The following is a 14,555-nucleotide window of genomic DNA, read 5'->3' as shown; positions in this document are numbered from 1 at the left end:
CAGCGTTTAGAGAAAGATACAAGGAATGGAAGAGACAGAGTGTAGAGCGATACAGGGAATGAAAGGAACAGAGTGTAGAGATATAGAGAGAAGGAATGGAAGAAATGGAGTGTAGAGGGAGACAGGGAATGAAAGACACAGAGAGAGTGTAGAGAGAGGGGATAACAGAAACAGAGAGAGTATTGGGATAGATGGGCAATGAAACAAACAGAGGGTGTATAGAACGATAGGGAATGAAAGAAGCAGAGGGTAGAGTGACATACACGGATTGGAAGATACAGAGTGTACAGAGAGATGGGATGAAAGAAACAGAGTGTAGAGAGAGAAATAGGGAATGGAAGAAACAGAGAGTATAGCGAGAGAGACAAGGAATGAAAGAAACAAAGAGAGAAGAGAGAAAAGGAATGAAAGAAAGAGTGTAGAGACAGAGACAAGGAATGACAGGAACAGAGGGAGGGTGTGTAGAGAGACAGGGAATGAAAAAAACAGTGTAGAGAGAGAGAGAGAGACAAGGAATGAAAGAAACAGAGGGTGTATATATATATATATAGAGAGAGAGAGAGAGAGAGAGAGAATGAAAGTTTCTTTCATTCTCTCTCTCTATATATATACATCCTCTGTTTCTTTCATTCTCTCTCTTTATACACCCTCTGTTTCTTTGTATAAAGGCTGTATAAAGAGAGAGAATGAAAGAAACAGAGGGTGTATATATATATATATATATATATATATAGAGAGAGAGAGAGAATGAAAGAAACAGAGAGCATAGAGAAAGAATAAAAAAACAATGTATAGAGAGAGAGAATGAAAGAAACAGAGGGTGTATAGAGAGAGAGAGAGAGAGAGAGAGAGAGAATGAACAAAAACAATGTGTAGAGAGAGAGAATGAAAGAAACAGAGGGTGTATATATAGAGAGAGAATGAAAGAAACAGAGAGCATAGAGAAAGAATGAAAAAACAATGTATAGAGAGAGAGAATGAAAGAAACAGAGGGTGTATAGAGAGAGAGAGAGAGAGAGAGAGAATGAACAAAAACAATGTGTAGAGAGAGGGAATGAAAGAAACAGAGTGTAGAGAGAGGGAGGGAGTGAGAAGTAGACTGATGTCCTAATATATGACTTGTGAGTCAGGGAGAGACTGCTTCTAAGTCAGGCGGCTGGGAGAGATTTGGAACATCTGTTAATTATAAAGTTGTGCCCAACCTGCCTGTACACTCGTGGTTCCAGTGAGCATGACCAGAGCCAGACACCTCAGCTCTCCTGTGCCTCTCTCTCTCTGTAAAGTTCTATGGATGCCTCAGTGCCTTGTGCTTTTAGAGCAGCCTCTGAAGCTTCGCCTGCTAATTTCAATGAGCCTGTTCTCCTGTGATTACATATGTTCACTGATCTCCTGCACAGCATCTGCCGGGGATATCTGGGATGACAGGAACAATAGGCAAGAATTATTTCAAGCTACGTGTGTCATGCCGCGCGGCACCTCTTTTAATTTATACAATAATATTTATATTAATGTTAGAGAAGCTTTGTCATGGATTGAAGTGCACTGGTTATGGATTAGGAAGGATTTCATGGGGGTCTATGATTGGCTACTGGCTAGGAGGAAATATACCGTGTTTGTGTTGGCAGGACCTCAGACAAGTATATTTAGTAGTGGACTTAGTTACTGAGGCACAACAAATGTTCGAAGTGTGAACTAGGCAGCTAAGATGCAGAGCTGAGGGCACTGATGGTAGACAATGAGTGCTGGGCAAGAAGTCACATTTATCAGATTCTTTTTTTTCTTCTTTCCTATAGTGGACTAATACAAGATTTTTACAATATCTTTGGGCTGCACATTTTTTTTTCCCTACACTTGGATTAAGGATGGAAGTTAATACAGATTGTAAAGGATTTCTTTGAAAAGGTAAGAAAATCTGCATTTAAAATACCGTATATGAACATTCTTAATGTAAAGCACTTAGTTTATGTGATGTCAATAAAGTGGGTTATTAGTTACAGAAGAACTAATAGATTTATTATTTATCTGTAATTTAGCTTTACAATAAAATTAAATAATAATAAGAAGAATAATTGTAATATTTTTTTTTTTTTATTGATTTAGTTTAGCAAGAGTGCAGTATTTAATACATTTTTATATTTTATTTATACAAGTGGTGGACAGTGCCTAATGTAAGACATGTACAGTAAGTTGTTCTATAAGTACGTATAGTTTGTAGCCCTATTATTTATTGATCTAGAGCCACCAGTCTCTATGGTGCTTTACAAAAGCCTAATATACTTAGAAATCACACAATGAAAAAACAGGTTTCTAAGAGAAAGATAACACATGCCAGCAGATAGCTTATAGAAGTTTACAATCCAAAGAGATTGAGGGATAAAGATGATAAGGGAGGGGGGGGGAGCTGTTTTTAGGCTGGTAGTATGTACTTAGATCAGAATGGGGTATCAGGAAAATAACACAGCCCTAGTGGTTAACCCTACATAAAGTGGACTGCAATAATACATTGAACATCACATCAAGCACACAGCAGTGATCATCCATATTTATGGCTAGTGAGTGGACAGCTTACATCAACCAGAACATTTGAGGGGTTCTACGGTTTTTAGTAAATATCTGAGAATGTGAACTGTACATTTTGTTAAAATATGGTCTCTGTGATCAGATGTCCACTGGGTGCAGAGGGGGTCTTCTTACTCACTCTCCTGTGGAAGGAGAGGGTGAGTACTTGGCAATCTATACTAGTATCTCATCTTAATGGTAATGTATATAAATAAGGCTAGATTCCCATCTGCAGTGGCGGTTCTGCAAGGAGCCGTAGATGCAGATTCCAGTATGGTCCGTCAGGTGCTGGTAGGGTCTGTCATATGCCTGATCCAGCGATTTTGGTTTTCTGCTCTAATGCGGGAACAGAAAACTGGAATTTCTCCACGACGGTAAACCTTGCCTTAGTTATATTCTCACAGAGGTGATCTGTTTTGAGTGAGCATCGTCATGTACGCTCCAGTGATTGTGAGCTATGAAATTCGTTGTCTTACATTGCTCTTATATGCCATCTAATTGATAGTAGGAAGCTGGACCATAGTGCAACTGCACTCATGTCTCATACGGCATGCCCACCCCTGCATCTTTATACACATTGGCATTTTAACTATTTAAAGGGGTCGATTGAGTCATTTTTTCCCCTCACTTGAAGTTTGCAATGTAATTACATTAGTGAATCTGTGTCCTGTGATGTCACCACCTCAATCCCGTGTACAGATCACATGGTTTGTAAGCTGATAGTCCTGGCCCTGTATACAAGACATCACTGGTGACGTTCCAAACTGCGCTGTGTGGATTGTGGCTGCTGGTAATTGAAGATTTTATTTGATATTCATGAGCTCTAAGTCAGCACTATTAGAATGTGTAGAATGTGTAAAAGTCCTTTAAGGGTACTTTCACACTAGCATTTAAGTTTGCCGGTATTTATTTCCTTCATAGGGGTTAAATACCGGAAAAAAAACGCTTCAGCTTTGTCCCGATTCATTGTCAATGGGGACAAAACTGAACAGAACGAAATGCTCCAAAATGCATTCCGTTCCGTTTAGTTGCGTTCCCAGACCGGAGAGCAAACCGCAACATGTTGTATTTTGCTTTCCGTCCTGGGAAACTGATCAAGACGTATCCGTCATGACTCCCAATGCAAGTCAATGGGGACGGATCTGTTTTATCTGCCACAATCTGCCACAATAGAAAACGGATCCGTCCTCCATTGACTTTCAATGGAGTTAATGCTAGATCTGTCTTGGCAATGTTAAAGGTAATACAACCGGATCCATTCATAACGGATGCAGACGGTTGTATTATCAGTAACGGAAGCGTTTTTGCTGAGCCCTGCCGGATCCAGCAAAAATGCTAGTGTGAAAGTAGCCTAAGTCAACAGTGCTGGTGATACAGTAGTCTGCTGTCTCTGCTCTCCCAGTTATATTTTGTGTATACAAACGGAAAATGCAAATGTGATCGCACACTACATCCAGCATTCTGCCCTGCCTCCATGCTGGATGAGACATTGGTGTACATTTTGGCCAAAGCGTAATAAGCCACTCACCACGTCAAGGTCGTCTCATTTGAGTGGTCCCTAACACTTGTTCCTACCTGTTTATGGGCCATGACAGCCACATAAAGTCCAGGGAATGCAGGTCAGCATGCAAGCCAAGCACACTCTGCTTTTAACCCCGTCCGGTGCCATTACAGCTTTCATCGGATCCAGGGATGCAAATACCAACATGCATGCTGAGCCCAACATATACTTCTCCTGGAGCCAAATGGCTACTGGTAGGTTCTATATAAGCAGACTCAGTTTTATACTGATTTTAAAACCAGCCTCTAGGACAGATTGACTGGTCAGGTGTGCATGACTCAAAGGAGATCGCCACGCCTCCAATATAAACTACAAAGAAAAAATGTGGGGGGTTGAGTCCGCACAACCTGCCTGCAGGTGCAGATCACTATGGCGAAATACATATACAAACGGAAAATGCAAATATGATCGTACACTACATCCAGCACTCTGCCCTGCCTCCATGCTGGATGAGACATTGGTGTACATTTTGGCCAAAGCGTAACAAGCTGTGTATGTTCTATACAAACCAGTGTACAATATAATTATATATAGGTAAAATGATTCATACTTTAATATAATAAGAATTATAATTGCTCTAAAATAAAATAAAAACTACTGCCAATGTGTGTCTATAGCTGCTATGTAGACCTAAGTTACTCCATGGTTAGAGTCAGCAAACAAGCCCTTCGTAGTCTGGTCATACAGTCCCATGCTCCCTTTCACCTATCCCCCGGGCTGACATGAGCTAATTTGCATATATTTGTCCCATTGAGCATTGCATGAAAAATAAGTCTCCAAATGTACACTGCTGTGTCTCTTCAATGGGAAACAGTACCCCCAAACCATCAACTATATCTTCATTTTGCAACAGGTAAAGAAAAATCAGTTCAAAGGTGGACATGCCCTTTAAGGCTGTCTGCAAATGCTGAGCAAAATACTGAAAATCACAAAGTGAAAGATGAATGATGGAATATTGGATTGAATGTCACCTGCCTGTAGAATGCTTTGTAAATAATAATGTTGAATTCACAGACTCAGACAAAGGCATTAACATTAGGGCACTGGCAAGATCGGTGCTAAATACTTTTGCCCTTCCATTGGATGCTTAAATTGTGATGATCCCTAGATAAAAGGGCAGCTGTAGTTAGATTACCCCTGCCTCCCTGTGGGTGATCAGCTCTCCTGGATTTTCCACAGTTCTCCAAATGAGTGTTGTCAGAGAGTGCGGTCTGGTCTGATTCTGATCAGCTGTTATTTCCTTTTTATGTATGTGAGAGTGTGGAACATATTAACATTTCTGTATAAACATGTGCTATGTTTGGAATCCCTCTCATGCCCCACCTCTAACTGAGCAGAACAATAAAGGAGAAGGTTATGAGCCCTCAGAACAGCTGGCTGGCTGTGCATGCCCAACATTGAACCGCTTCTCTGATGGGCAGCACTTCAATCACTTCCACTTTAGCTGCATGCTTAATGCGCCTCCCGGCATTGTTTATTTTCTTTGCTTCTCTTACAAGCTTTGGAGAGGTATTAATGGGGAATTATTTACATGGCCTCTTCAATCTAAATGACTGGTGCTCAACGTGAAGTTTATGGGATCAAAATGATGCTAAACAGTTTTATGTTACTTTGGGTCATTAAATCAAGCACACATGTGCAATCTATCTACTATCTATCTATCTATCTATCTATCTATCTATCTATCTATCTATCTATCTATCTATTATCTATCTCTATCTATCTATCTATCTATCTATCTATCTATCTATCTATTATCTATATCTATCTATCTATCTATCCTTCCTATCTATCCTATCTATCCTATATATCTATTTATCTATCTATCCTTCCTATCTATCCTTCTTATCTATCTTATCTATCTATCTATCTATCTATCTATCTATCTATCTATCTATCTATCTATCTATCTATCCTTCCTATCCTTCCTATCTATCCTTTCTATCTATCTATCTATCTATCTATCTATCTATCTATCTATCTATCTATCTATCTATTATCTATCTCTATCTATCTATCTATCTATCTATCTATCTATCTATCTATCTATCTATCTATCTATCTATCTATTATCTATATCTATCTATCTATCTATCCTTCCTATCTATCCTATCTATCCTATATATCTATTTATCTATCTATCCTTCCTATCTATCCTTCTTATCTATCTTATCTATCTATCTATCTATCTATCTATCTATCTATCCTTCCTATCCTTCCTATCTATCCTTTCTATCTATCTATCTATCTATCTATCTATCTATCTATCTATCTATCTATCTATCTATCTATCTATCTATCTATCTATCCTTCCTATCTATCCTTCCTATCTATCCTTTCTATCTATCTATCTGTCTGTCTGTCTGTCTGTCTGTCTGTCTGTCTATCTATCTATCTATCTATCTATCTATCTATCTATCTATCTATCTATCTATCTGTCTATCCTTCCTATCTATCTATGGATCAACTTGCAGGATAACCGTCTGAACTGTTTCATCCTTACAAACTATGTTTCTATCTATCTATCTATCTATCTATCTATCTCATATCTATCTATCTTCTGTCCTATTTTTCATTCAGTCTGTCTGTCTATCTATCCATTTATCCAAAAACGAGGGAGCACTCCAGATATCAGTGAAAAGGGGGTGGACCTGCTATATTCACTAATGCAGCCCATCATAATGAGGCATTTGTCAAGCCTCATTTTTGGAATACTATCTAGATTTCTATTGGATCTTTATCCTTGGATCCTGAGGAATTGAACCCACAATCACTAGTGACTGTGCTGCTCTCTTCTGTGTTTTTTATTTCTGTATCCATTGTGACACAGTGAGAGGTTTTGTCTGGGAAAATAGGTATTTTCCTCCAAGCATGTGCTGCTGGGCTGATTTACAGCCAGGTCAGGTCAAATACCGGACCGGATTTTAAGTGCCGGTCCGGGTTTTGGCAGCACCTGGCTGTCCTTAAATAGGCAGCTGGGCTCAGAAAACAGGTCTCTGTGTTAGGATCTGGGAGCCTTGTGTCTGGATGAAGGCTTGCTACCTGTTTGGCGTGAAAACAGGTTAGTGCTGCTATGGTCAAGGACTCTTTGAGGCAGAATTGCCGCATGGTGTGAATTACCACCAACACCGCAAGGTGACTATTTGCTTGATTATGACTGCTTGTTTTGTCACTTGCCTGAAGTGTGAATAAAACACTGACCTATTTGATCCAAAGAACTTGTTGTTGCCTCTATACTGCATCCGCTAATCCTGTCTACCAGAGCGAAACCAAAATCTATTTTTCATTCAGTCCATCTATCTTATATTTTTCCATCTATTCCGTCTATCTATTTTTTATTATCTATCTATCCATCAATCCATCACAGATTCATGGCATGTTTCCTTATTTTTAAGTTTCTTTATTTTGTGGGTGGCCATTTTTAGTGCTGTGAAATTCGGCCTTGTAGTATAGATGCCTTGGCATGGATTTGAATCTGACAATGGCAACATCTGCTTGGAATTTGTATGTTCTTCCCATATTCACATGGTCTCCCCTGAGACTCCCAAACTATACTTAGATTAATTGTTTCCTATGAAATTGACCCTAGCATATGTGCCTGAGACATGGAAATTAGCTTGTTAAACATACTAGGGACAGAGAGAGATATGAGTGAATACATGCTGTGAAAAGGTGCTGCAAAGTAAGGTACAGCTACATAAATAAATAAATGTTATCTGCAGATATATAAATGCTACATGTCTGTACATGCTCTGTATATGACATTTCTGCTGTGGTTTTTGCAGCAGATTTTCACAGGGTGAAATCTGCAGCAGAATTTGTTCTAAAATCCGTATGTGAGTTTAATGTTTTATCAATAACACCTATGAAGAGCTACAAATTCTATTGCTGATTCTGAAAATTAACTATTGTTTTCTTTATAACTTTCTATGGAAATTAATGTTAAATAAACCTTTGTATTTCAATTTAAGTTTGTAGATTTTTCAAATCTCAGCGGATATTTTCTCTTCCTCTTATCTGTATAGGTGCACCAACTCTGTTCCCATGAATCTCCTTACAATGAAAGCAGTAGCTAGACAGGTTGATCTTTAACATTCTGATCTTTTGTCTCCTCCACTAGAGATAAGTTGACCCAAAGGTTTGTGGCAGCCACTTACCTCACCTTCTTCACTGAAACATACCCATTTAGCATGTGTATTGGTGCAGTCACAAATCTTTTTGACCAACATTTTATTATTTGTGTATGGCTACGCAGATTCTCTTCTGATATTTTATTGTGTTTGACTTGATTCTATTGTTTGGTTTGTGACAAGTGGCGCTGGAGGTGTCTAGTAGCTGCTCATCTCAATGCTTTAATTTTATTAAAATGCATGTTAAAGGTTGAACTTTGGAAAGAAACTTATAGGGAACCTGTCATCAACTTTATGCTGCCCAAACTAAAGGCAGCATAAAGTAGAGACAGGTGAGTTGATTTCAGTGGACTGTCGTTTTGAAAGTTAAAAGTAAGTGGTTGCCGAGAAACCAACATCACAATTAGAGATTAGCGAATTTCAAAAAAATTTGGTTTGGCCGGTTCGCCGAATTCTCCAAAAAAATTAGCTTTGATCCGAATATATTCGCAACGAATCACGATAAAAAACGGCTATTTCAGGGCTGCATAGAGCCTTTATATGGGTGTAGAACACTGTGCCTTGCAGTAACACGCATAGGGAGTGTGTTGGGGTAGTGAAATAATACTGTCAGTCTGTATGACATGCAGATGACAGGCGTCGCTATTATAATCACTGCACACTTCACTTATTTGGGCAGTCATGGGGCCAAAACTGACCAAATAACTCAGCCTTACAGGTCGATGTTAGCGTCAAGAAGAAATGCTTATACAAATAGAGCTCCCCAGACAGAGGGGAGAGGGTGTCAGCAGTAAGTTTGTGTTGATGTCACTGATTATTTTGCCCTTCCTCTGATCCGTCAGAACAATAACCCACAAAAAACAGATCCTGTCTGTGGACCATCCGCCTTCACTTGGTCAGCATTTGCTCAGTAATCCAGGAGTATTGGTAATGCAAAAAAAAAAAAAACAGGAGTGGATCTAAAACAGAGATGACACGTTAAGGGAATATTTGCATGTCTTCTGTGTTTTGTACCCACTCCTGCTTTTGGCTACAAAAACATAAGCCAATTCTGATGCGACCATACAGGCCTTACAGCTGCTACACAGACAGGATCCGTTGTGCGTCTCATTTTTCCTTCCTTCTGACCGATCAGAAGAAAGGTCAAATAAATTGTAATTTCAAGAAGGCCAAACAAGGACAATAGCGACCCCGTCATAGAGTGGGGATGGTGGGAACAGCATGAGAAGTCCACAGAGTGGCCGTATGACATAGTGGTGAGGTAGAAGCAGCATGAGGAGACCACCAAGTGACACAATGACAGGATCTGGAGGTGGCGGCAGCATCAGGAGTCCACAGAATGGCATAATGACAAAGTGTGGAGGTGAGAGCAGCAGTATGATTAGGCCACAGTGGCACGGTGACATAGGGTGGAGATGGCAGCATCAGGAGGCCACAGAGTGGCACAGTGACATAGGGTGGAGATGGCGACAACAGCAGCAGCATGATACCACAGAGTGGCATGGTGACATAGTGTGGACATGGCAGCATCAGGAGGCCACAAAGTGGCACGGTAACATAGTGTGGAGATGGCAGAAACAGCAGCAGGATGATACCACAGAGTGGCATGGTGACATAGTGTGGACATGGCGGCAACAGCAGCAGCAGCAGAATGATACCACAGAGTGGCACGGTGACATAGTGTGGAGATGGATGATCTAATCTGATGCATCAGGCATTGGTGGGTGGAAATCCTGGCTGATCCACGCCTGATTCATCTTGACAAAAGTAAGTCTCTACACATTTTGGGTGGACAAGCGATTTCTTCTTGGGGTAACTATGGCCCCTGCCGCACTAAACACCAGCTCTGATGCCACACTACTGGCTGGGAAGGACAGCTTTTCCAGGGCAAACTCAGCCAGTTGTGGCCATAAATCCAGTTTGGCTGCCCAGCAGTCCAGTGGATCTTCTATGACGGCTGGCAGGGTGCTGTCAAAGTATGCCACCACCTGCTGGTCTAGGTCCTGCTCCAGGTCTACCTGCTGCTGCTGGTGAGTAGTTTCTTCACTATGCGGGTGAAGAAAGCTGCTCAACAGCGACTCTAGACTCAGGCTGCTGGTGCTGCTGTCACTTGCAACGAAGTCGAAGGTCCAGTCAACCAATCAAGAACCACTGGGTTGCTGGTCAAGACACGACTGCTAGCTGACATGTGGACCTGAGGCCTCGGGAAGAAACCCCTGTTGCCATGCACCCTTACTCTGCTGCGACCTGTGCCTGCGCCAGAATCATTTACGCCTCTGACACTCCCCTGTGCAGGCCCTGGCACTTCCCTGTCTGACATACTTTTAGCTGAACTAAATAAAGTAAAAGCTAATTAAAACACCCCTAAAAGCGCCAAATATATTTTTCTTTTTTTACTCAGAGGCAACTAAAGTGTTTGAAATTGGCAACAAAACGATTTCACCGTAAATAACAGCAAAAGTGGACTGCGTATATATTTCTCGTATTGGACTAAAATAGGCCACTAAACGATTTCTAAGTAAATAACAGAAAAAGTGAACTGCAAATATTTTTCTTTAGAAATATGCGAATAAACGCTTTTAGCACAAAAAACACCAAATGTGAACTGCGTCTATTTTTTTCGTATTGTAGTGAAATACGACAAGAAACGCTTTTAGCGCAAATAACACCAAATGTGAACTGCGTCTATTTTTCTCTTTTCCTCTAGAAATATGGCAATAAACGCTTTTAGCGCAAATAACAGCAAATGTGAACTGCGTCTATTTTTCTCTTTTCCTCTAGAAATATGGCAATAAACGCTTTTAGCGCAAATAACAACAAAAGTGACCTGCGTAAATATTTCTCATATTGTATTGAAATAGGCCACTAAATGATATCAGTGCAGAAAACAGCAAAAGTGACCTGTATATATATTTATCTTTTTTCACAGATAAAAGCCACTAAAGGCTTTTCAACATAGCACTTGTACCCCAATAACTAATTTCTGGAATGGCAGAGCTGTATTATGAGACTATCTGGATCCCCAAGTAATGTTTCCCTGCACTTGTAAATCGCTTTTTTTCACAATGAGGATTTTCCTACGACTCTCCCTAGCATCTGCACACGTCTCTCCCTGACTGTGAAATGATTCCTCTCACTATCCTTTCCCTGCACTAGTAAATCGCTTCTTTCCTGTTTTTTTTTTTCAACAATTAGTTTTTCTTTCACTCTCCCTAGCGCCTGCATACACGTCTGTCCCTGAACAAAGTACGATGGTGAATGGCAGACTCTAAGATGGCTGCCGTATTTATAGGGCTGTGACATCACCAGGCTGGCTGGCTGCTGATTGGCTGAATGCATGGCATTATGGGTCATCCCGACTTTCCAGAGTTTCTTGCCCCATGTCCTCACACGTGTAGCTTTCATTTTAGCTGCCATTGTAGCCGGCTTGCCGCCATGTTAGGAAAAATTGTGATTCGTTACCAAGAAGCGCGAGGAAATTCGCATTCGTTCAGAATCTAATTTTTCCTGAAATTCTGAATGATTTTGACTTTGTCAGCTTCGATTCGCTCATCTCTAACCACAATCATTGCAGACTGGGCCTGGAAAATAGTCACGGCCACCTGAGAAGAGTAATGGTTATTCATGAATTCCTGCTCTCCTGCCCATCTGCTGCTGATTAACAGTCTTCTACCTAGTTTTCTCTCTTTCCCGCTAGGAGAGAACTGACATTCATCAGCAGATGGGCGGGGGGGTGGGGAGCGCAGGGGATTATGAATAACCATGACTCTTCTCAGGTAGATTTGACTCTTTTCAAGGCCTGTACTGCAATGATTATGATGCTGGTTCTCGGCAACCACTTACTATTAGCTTATGAGTGATACACCTCTGAAATCTGCATTTCTGTCACTATTTTATGCTATCCTCAGTGAGGTCAGCATAAAGTTGATGACAGGTTTCCTTTAAAAAACTGTTATTATGTGACCTGCTTCTAATGAACCTAATTGCCCAACACCTCTTTTTGGCCTTTGTATTTCTTAAGCTGTTAATCTTCTATAGTGGCGTATATTGTTTGATGCTGGATAGTGATGAGCGGCAGGGGTCATATTCGAATTTGTGATATTTCGCGAATATTTGTCGAATATTCGCAAATTTGAATATTCGTTATATTCTACATTCTTTTTATTCGAAAATCGGCAAGGTAATGATCGTGTAATATGCGAATATTACGCAATCAATCCAGGCATGGGTCAAAAACCGAATATATAGCACTATAGAATATACAGGGAGTGCAGAATTATTAGGCAAGTTGTATTTTTGAGGATTAATTTTATTATTGAACAACATCCATGTTCTCAATGAACCCAAAAAACTCATTAATATCAAAGCTGAATATTTTTGGAAGTAGTTTTAGTTTGTTTTTAGTTTTAGCTATTTTAGGGGGATATCTGTGTGTGCAGGTGACTATTACTGTGCATAATTATTAGGCAACTTAACAAAAAACAAATATATACCCATTTCAATTATTTATTTTTACCAGTGAAACCAATATAACATCTCAACATTCACAAATATACATTTCTGACATTCAAAAACAAAACAAAAACAAATTAGTGACCAATATAGCCACCTTTCTTTGCAAGGACACTCAAAAGCCTGTCATCCATGGATTCTGTCAGTGTTTTCATCTGTTCACCATCAACATTGCGTGCAGCAGCAACCACAGCCTCCCAGACACTGTTCAGAGAGGTGTACTGTTTTCCCTCCTTGTAAATCTCACATTTGATGATGGACCACAGGTTCTCAATGGGGTTCAGATCAGGTGAACAAGGAGGCCATGTCATTAGATTTTCTTCTTTTATACCCTTTCTTGCCAGCCACGCTGTGGAGTACTTGGACGCGTGTGATGGAGCATTGTCCTGCATGAAAATCATGTTTTTCTTGAAGGATGCAGACTTCTTCCTGTACCGCTGCTTGAAGAAGGTGTCTTCCAGAAACTGGCAGTAGGACTGGGAGTTGAGTTTGACTCCATCCTCAACCCGAAAAGGCCCCACAAGCTCATCTTTGATGATACCAGCCCAAACCAGTACTCCACCTCCACCTTGCTGGCGTCTGAGTCGGACTGGAGCTCTCTGCCCTTTACCAATCCAGCCACGGGCCCATCCATCTGGCCCATCAAGACTCACTCTCATTTCATCAGTCCATAAAACCTTAGAAAAATCAGTCTTGAGATATTTCTTGGCCCAGTCTTGACGTTTCAGCTTGTGTGTCTTGTTCAGTGGTGGTCGTCTTTCAGCCTTTCTTACCTTGGCCATGTCTCTGAGTATTGCACACCTTGTGCTTTTGGGCACTCCAGTGATGTTGCAGCTCTGAAATATGGCCAAACTGGTGGCAAGTGGCATCTTGGCAGCTGCACGCTTGACTTTTCTCAGTTCATGGGCAGTTATTTTGCGCCTTGGTTTTTCCACACGCTTCTTGCGACCCTGTTGACTAATTTGAATGAAACGCTTGATTGTTCGATGATCACGCTTCAGAAGCTTTGCAATTTTAAGAGTGCTGCATCCCTCTGCAAGATATCTCACTATTTTTGACTTTTCTGAGCCTGTCAAGTCCTTCTTTTGACCCATTTTGCCAAAGGAAAGGAAGTTGCCTAATAATTATGCACACCTAATATAGGGTGTTGATGTCATTAGACCACACCCCTTCTCATTACAGAGATGCACATCACCTAATATGCTTAATTGGTAGTAGGCTTTCGAGCCTATACAGCTTGGAGTAAGACAACATGCATAAAGAGGATGATGTGGTCAAAATACTCATTTGCCTAATAATTCTGCACGCAGTGTAGTGCTATATATTCGTTATATCGAATATTCATCATTTTTTCCATCTAAACACATGACTACATAGTAACATAGTACATAAGGCCGAAAAAAGACATTTGTCCATCCAGTTCGGCCTGTCATCCTGCAAGTTGATCCAGAGGAAGGCAAAAAAACCCTGTGAGGTAGAAGCCAATTTTCCTCACTTTAGGGGAATAAAAAATTCCTTCCCGACTCCAATCAGGCAATCCGAATATCTCCCTGGATCAATGAGTCATTGGTCCACAAGCAACTTAAGCAGGGAGGAATCATGACTTCCGTTGGAAAAAAAAGGCTGAATATTCTAAAAAAACTAATATATAGCACTATATTCAATATAGTGCTATATATTCGTATTTTAGAATATTCGTCATTTTTTTCCATCTGAAGTCATGATTCCTCCCTGCTTAAGTTGCTTGTGGGCCAATCACTCATTGGCCCACAAGCAAGAAGCAGGGAGGAATC

The 14,555-nt window shown here is 40.5% G+C and overlaps 1 protein-coding gene across 2 annotated transcripts in view; it reads left to right on the top strand.

Moving 5' to 3' along the window:
* The first annotated feature begins 1,699 nt into the window (after positions 1–1,699).
* Positions 1,700–14,555, top strand: part of LOC120993295 (norrin cystine knot growth factor NDP) — a 198,323-nt gene continuing 185,467 nt past the window's right edge. For both annotated transcript variants that reach the window (XM_040421835.1, XM_040421834.1), the window contains exon 1: positions 1,700–1,902. The gene's annotated coding sequence lies outside the window, so the exon portion shown is untranslated. The remainder of the gene's footprint in view (positions 1,903–14,555) is intronic.

The sequence above is a fragment of the Bufo bufo genome, chromosome 3, assembly GCF_905171765.1.
Source record: "Bufo bufo chromosome 3, aBufBuf1.1, whole genome shotgun sequence".
In the NCBI taxonomy this organism is placed as follows: domain Eukaryota; kingdom Metazoa; phylum Chordata; class Amphibia; order Anura; family Bufonidae; genus Bufo; species Bufo bufo.
This window is presented reverse-complemented; position numbering and strand designations above follow the sequence as displayed.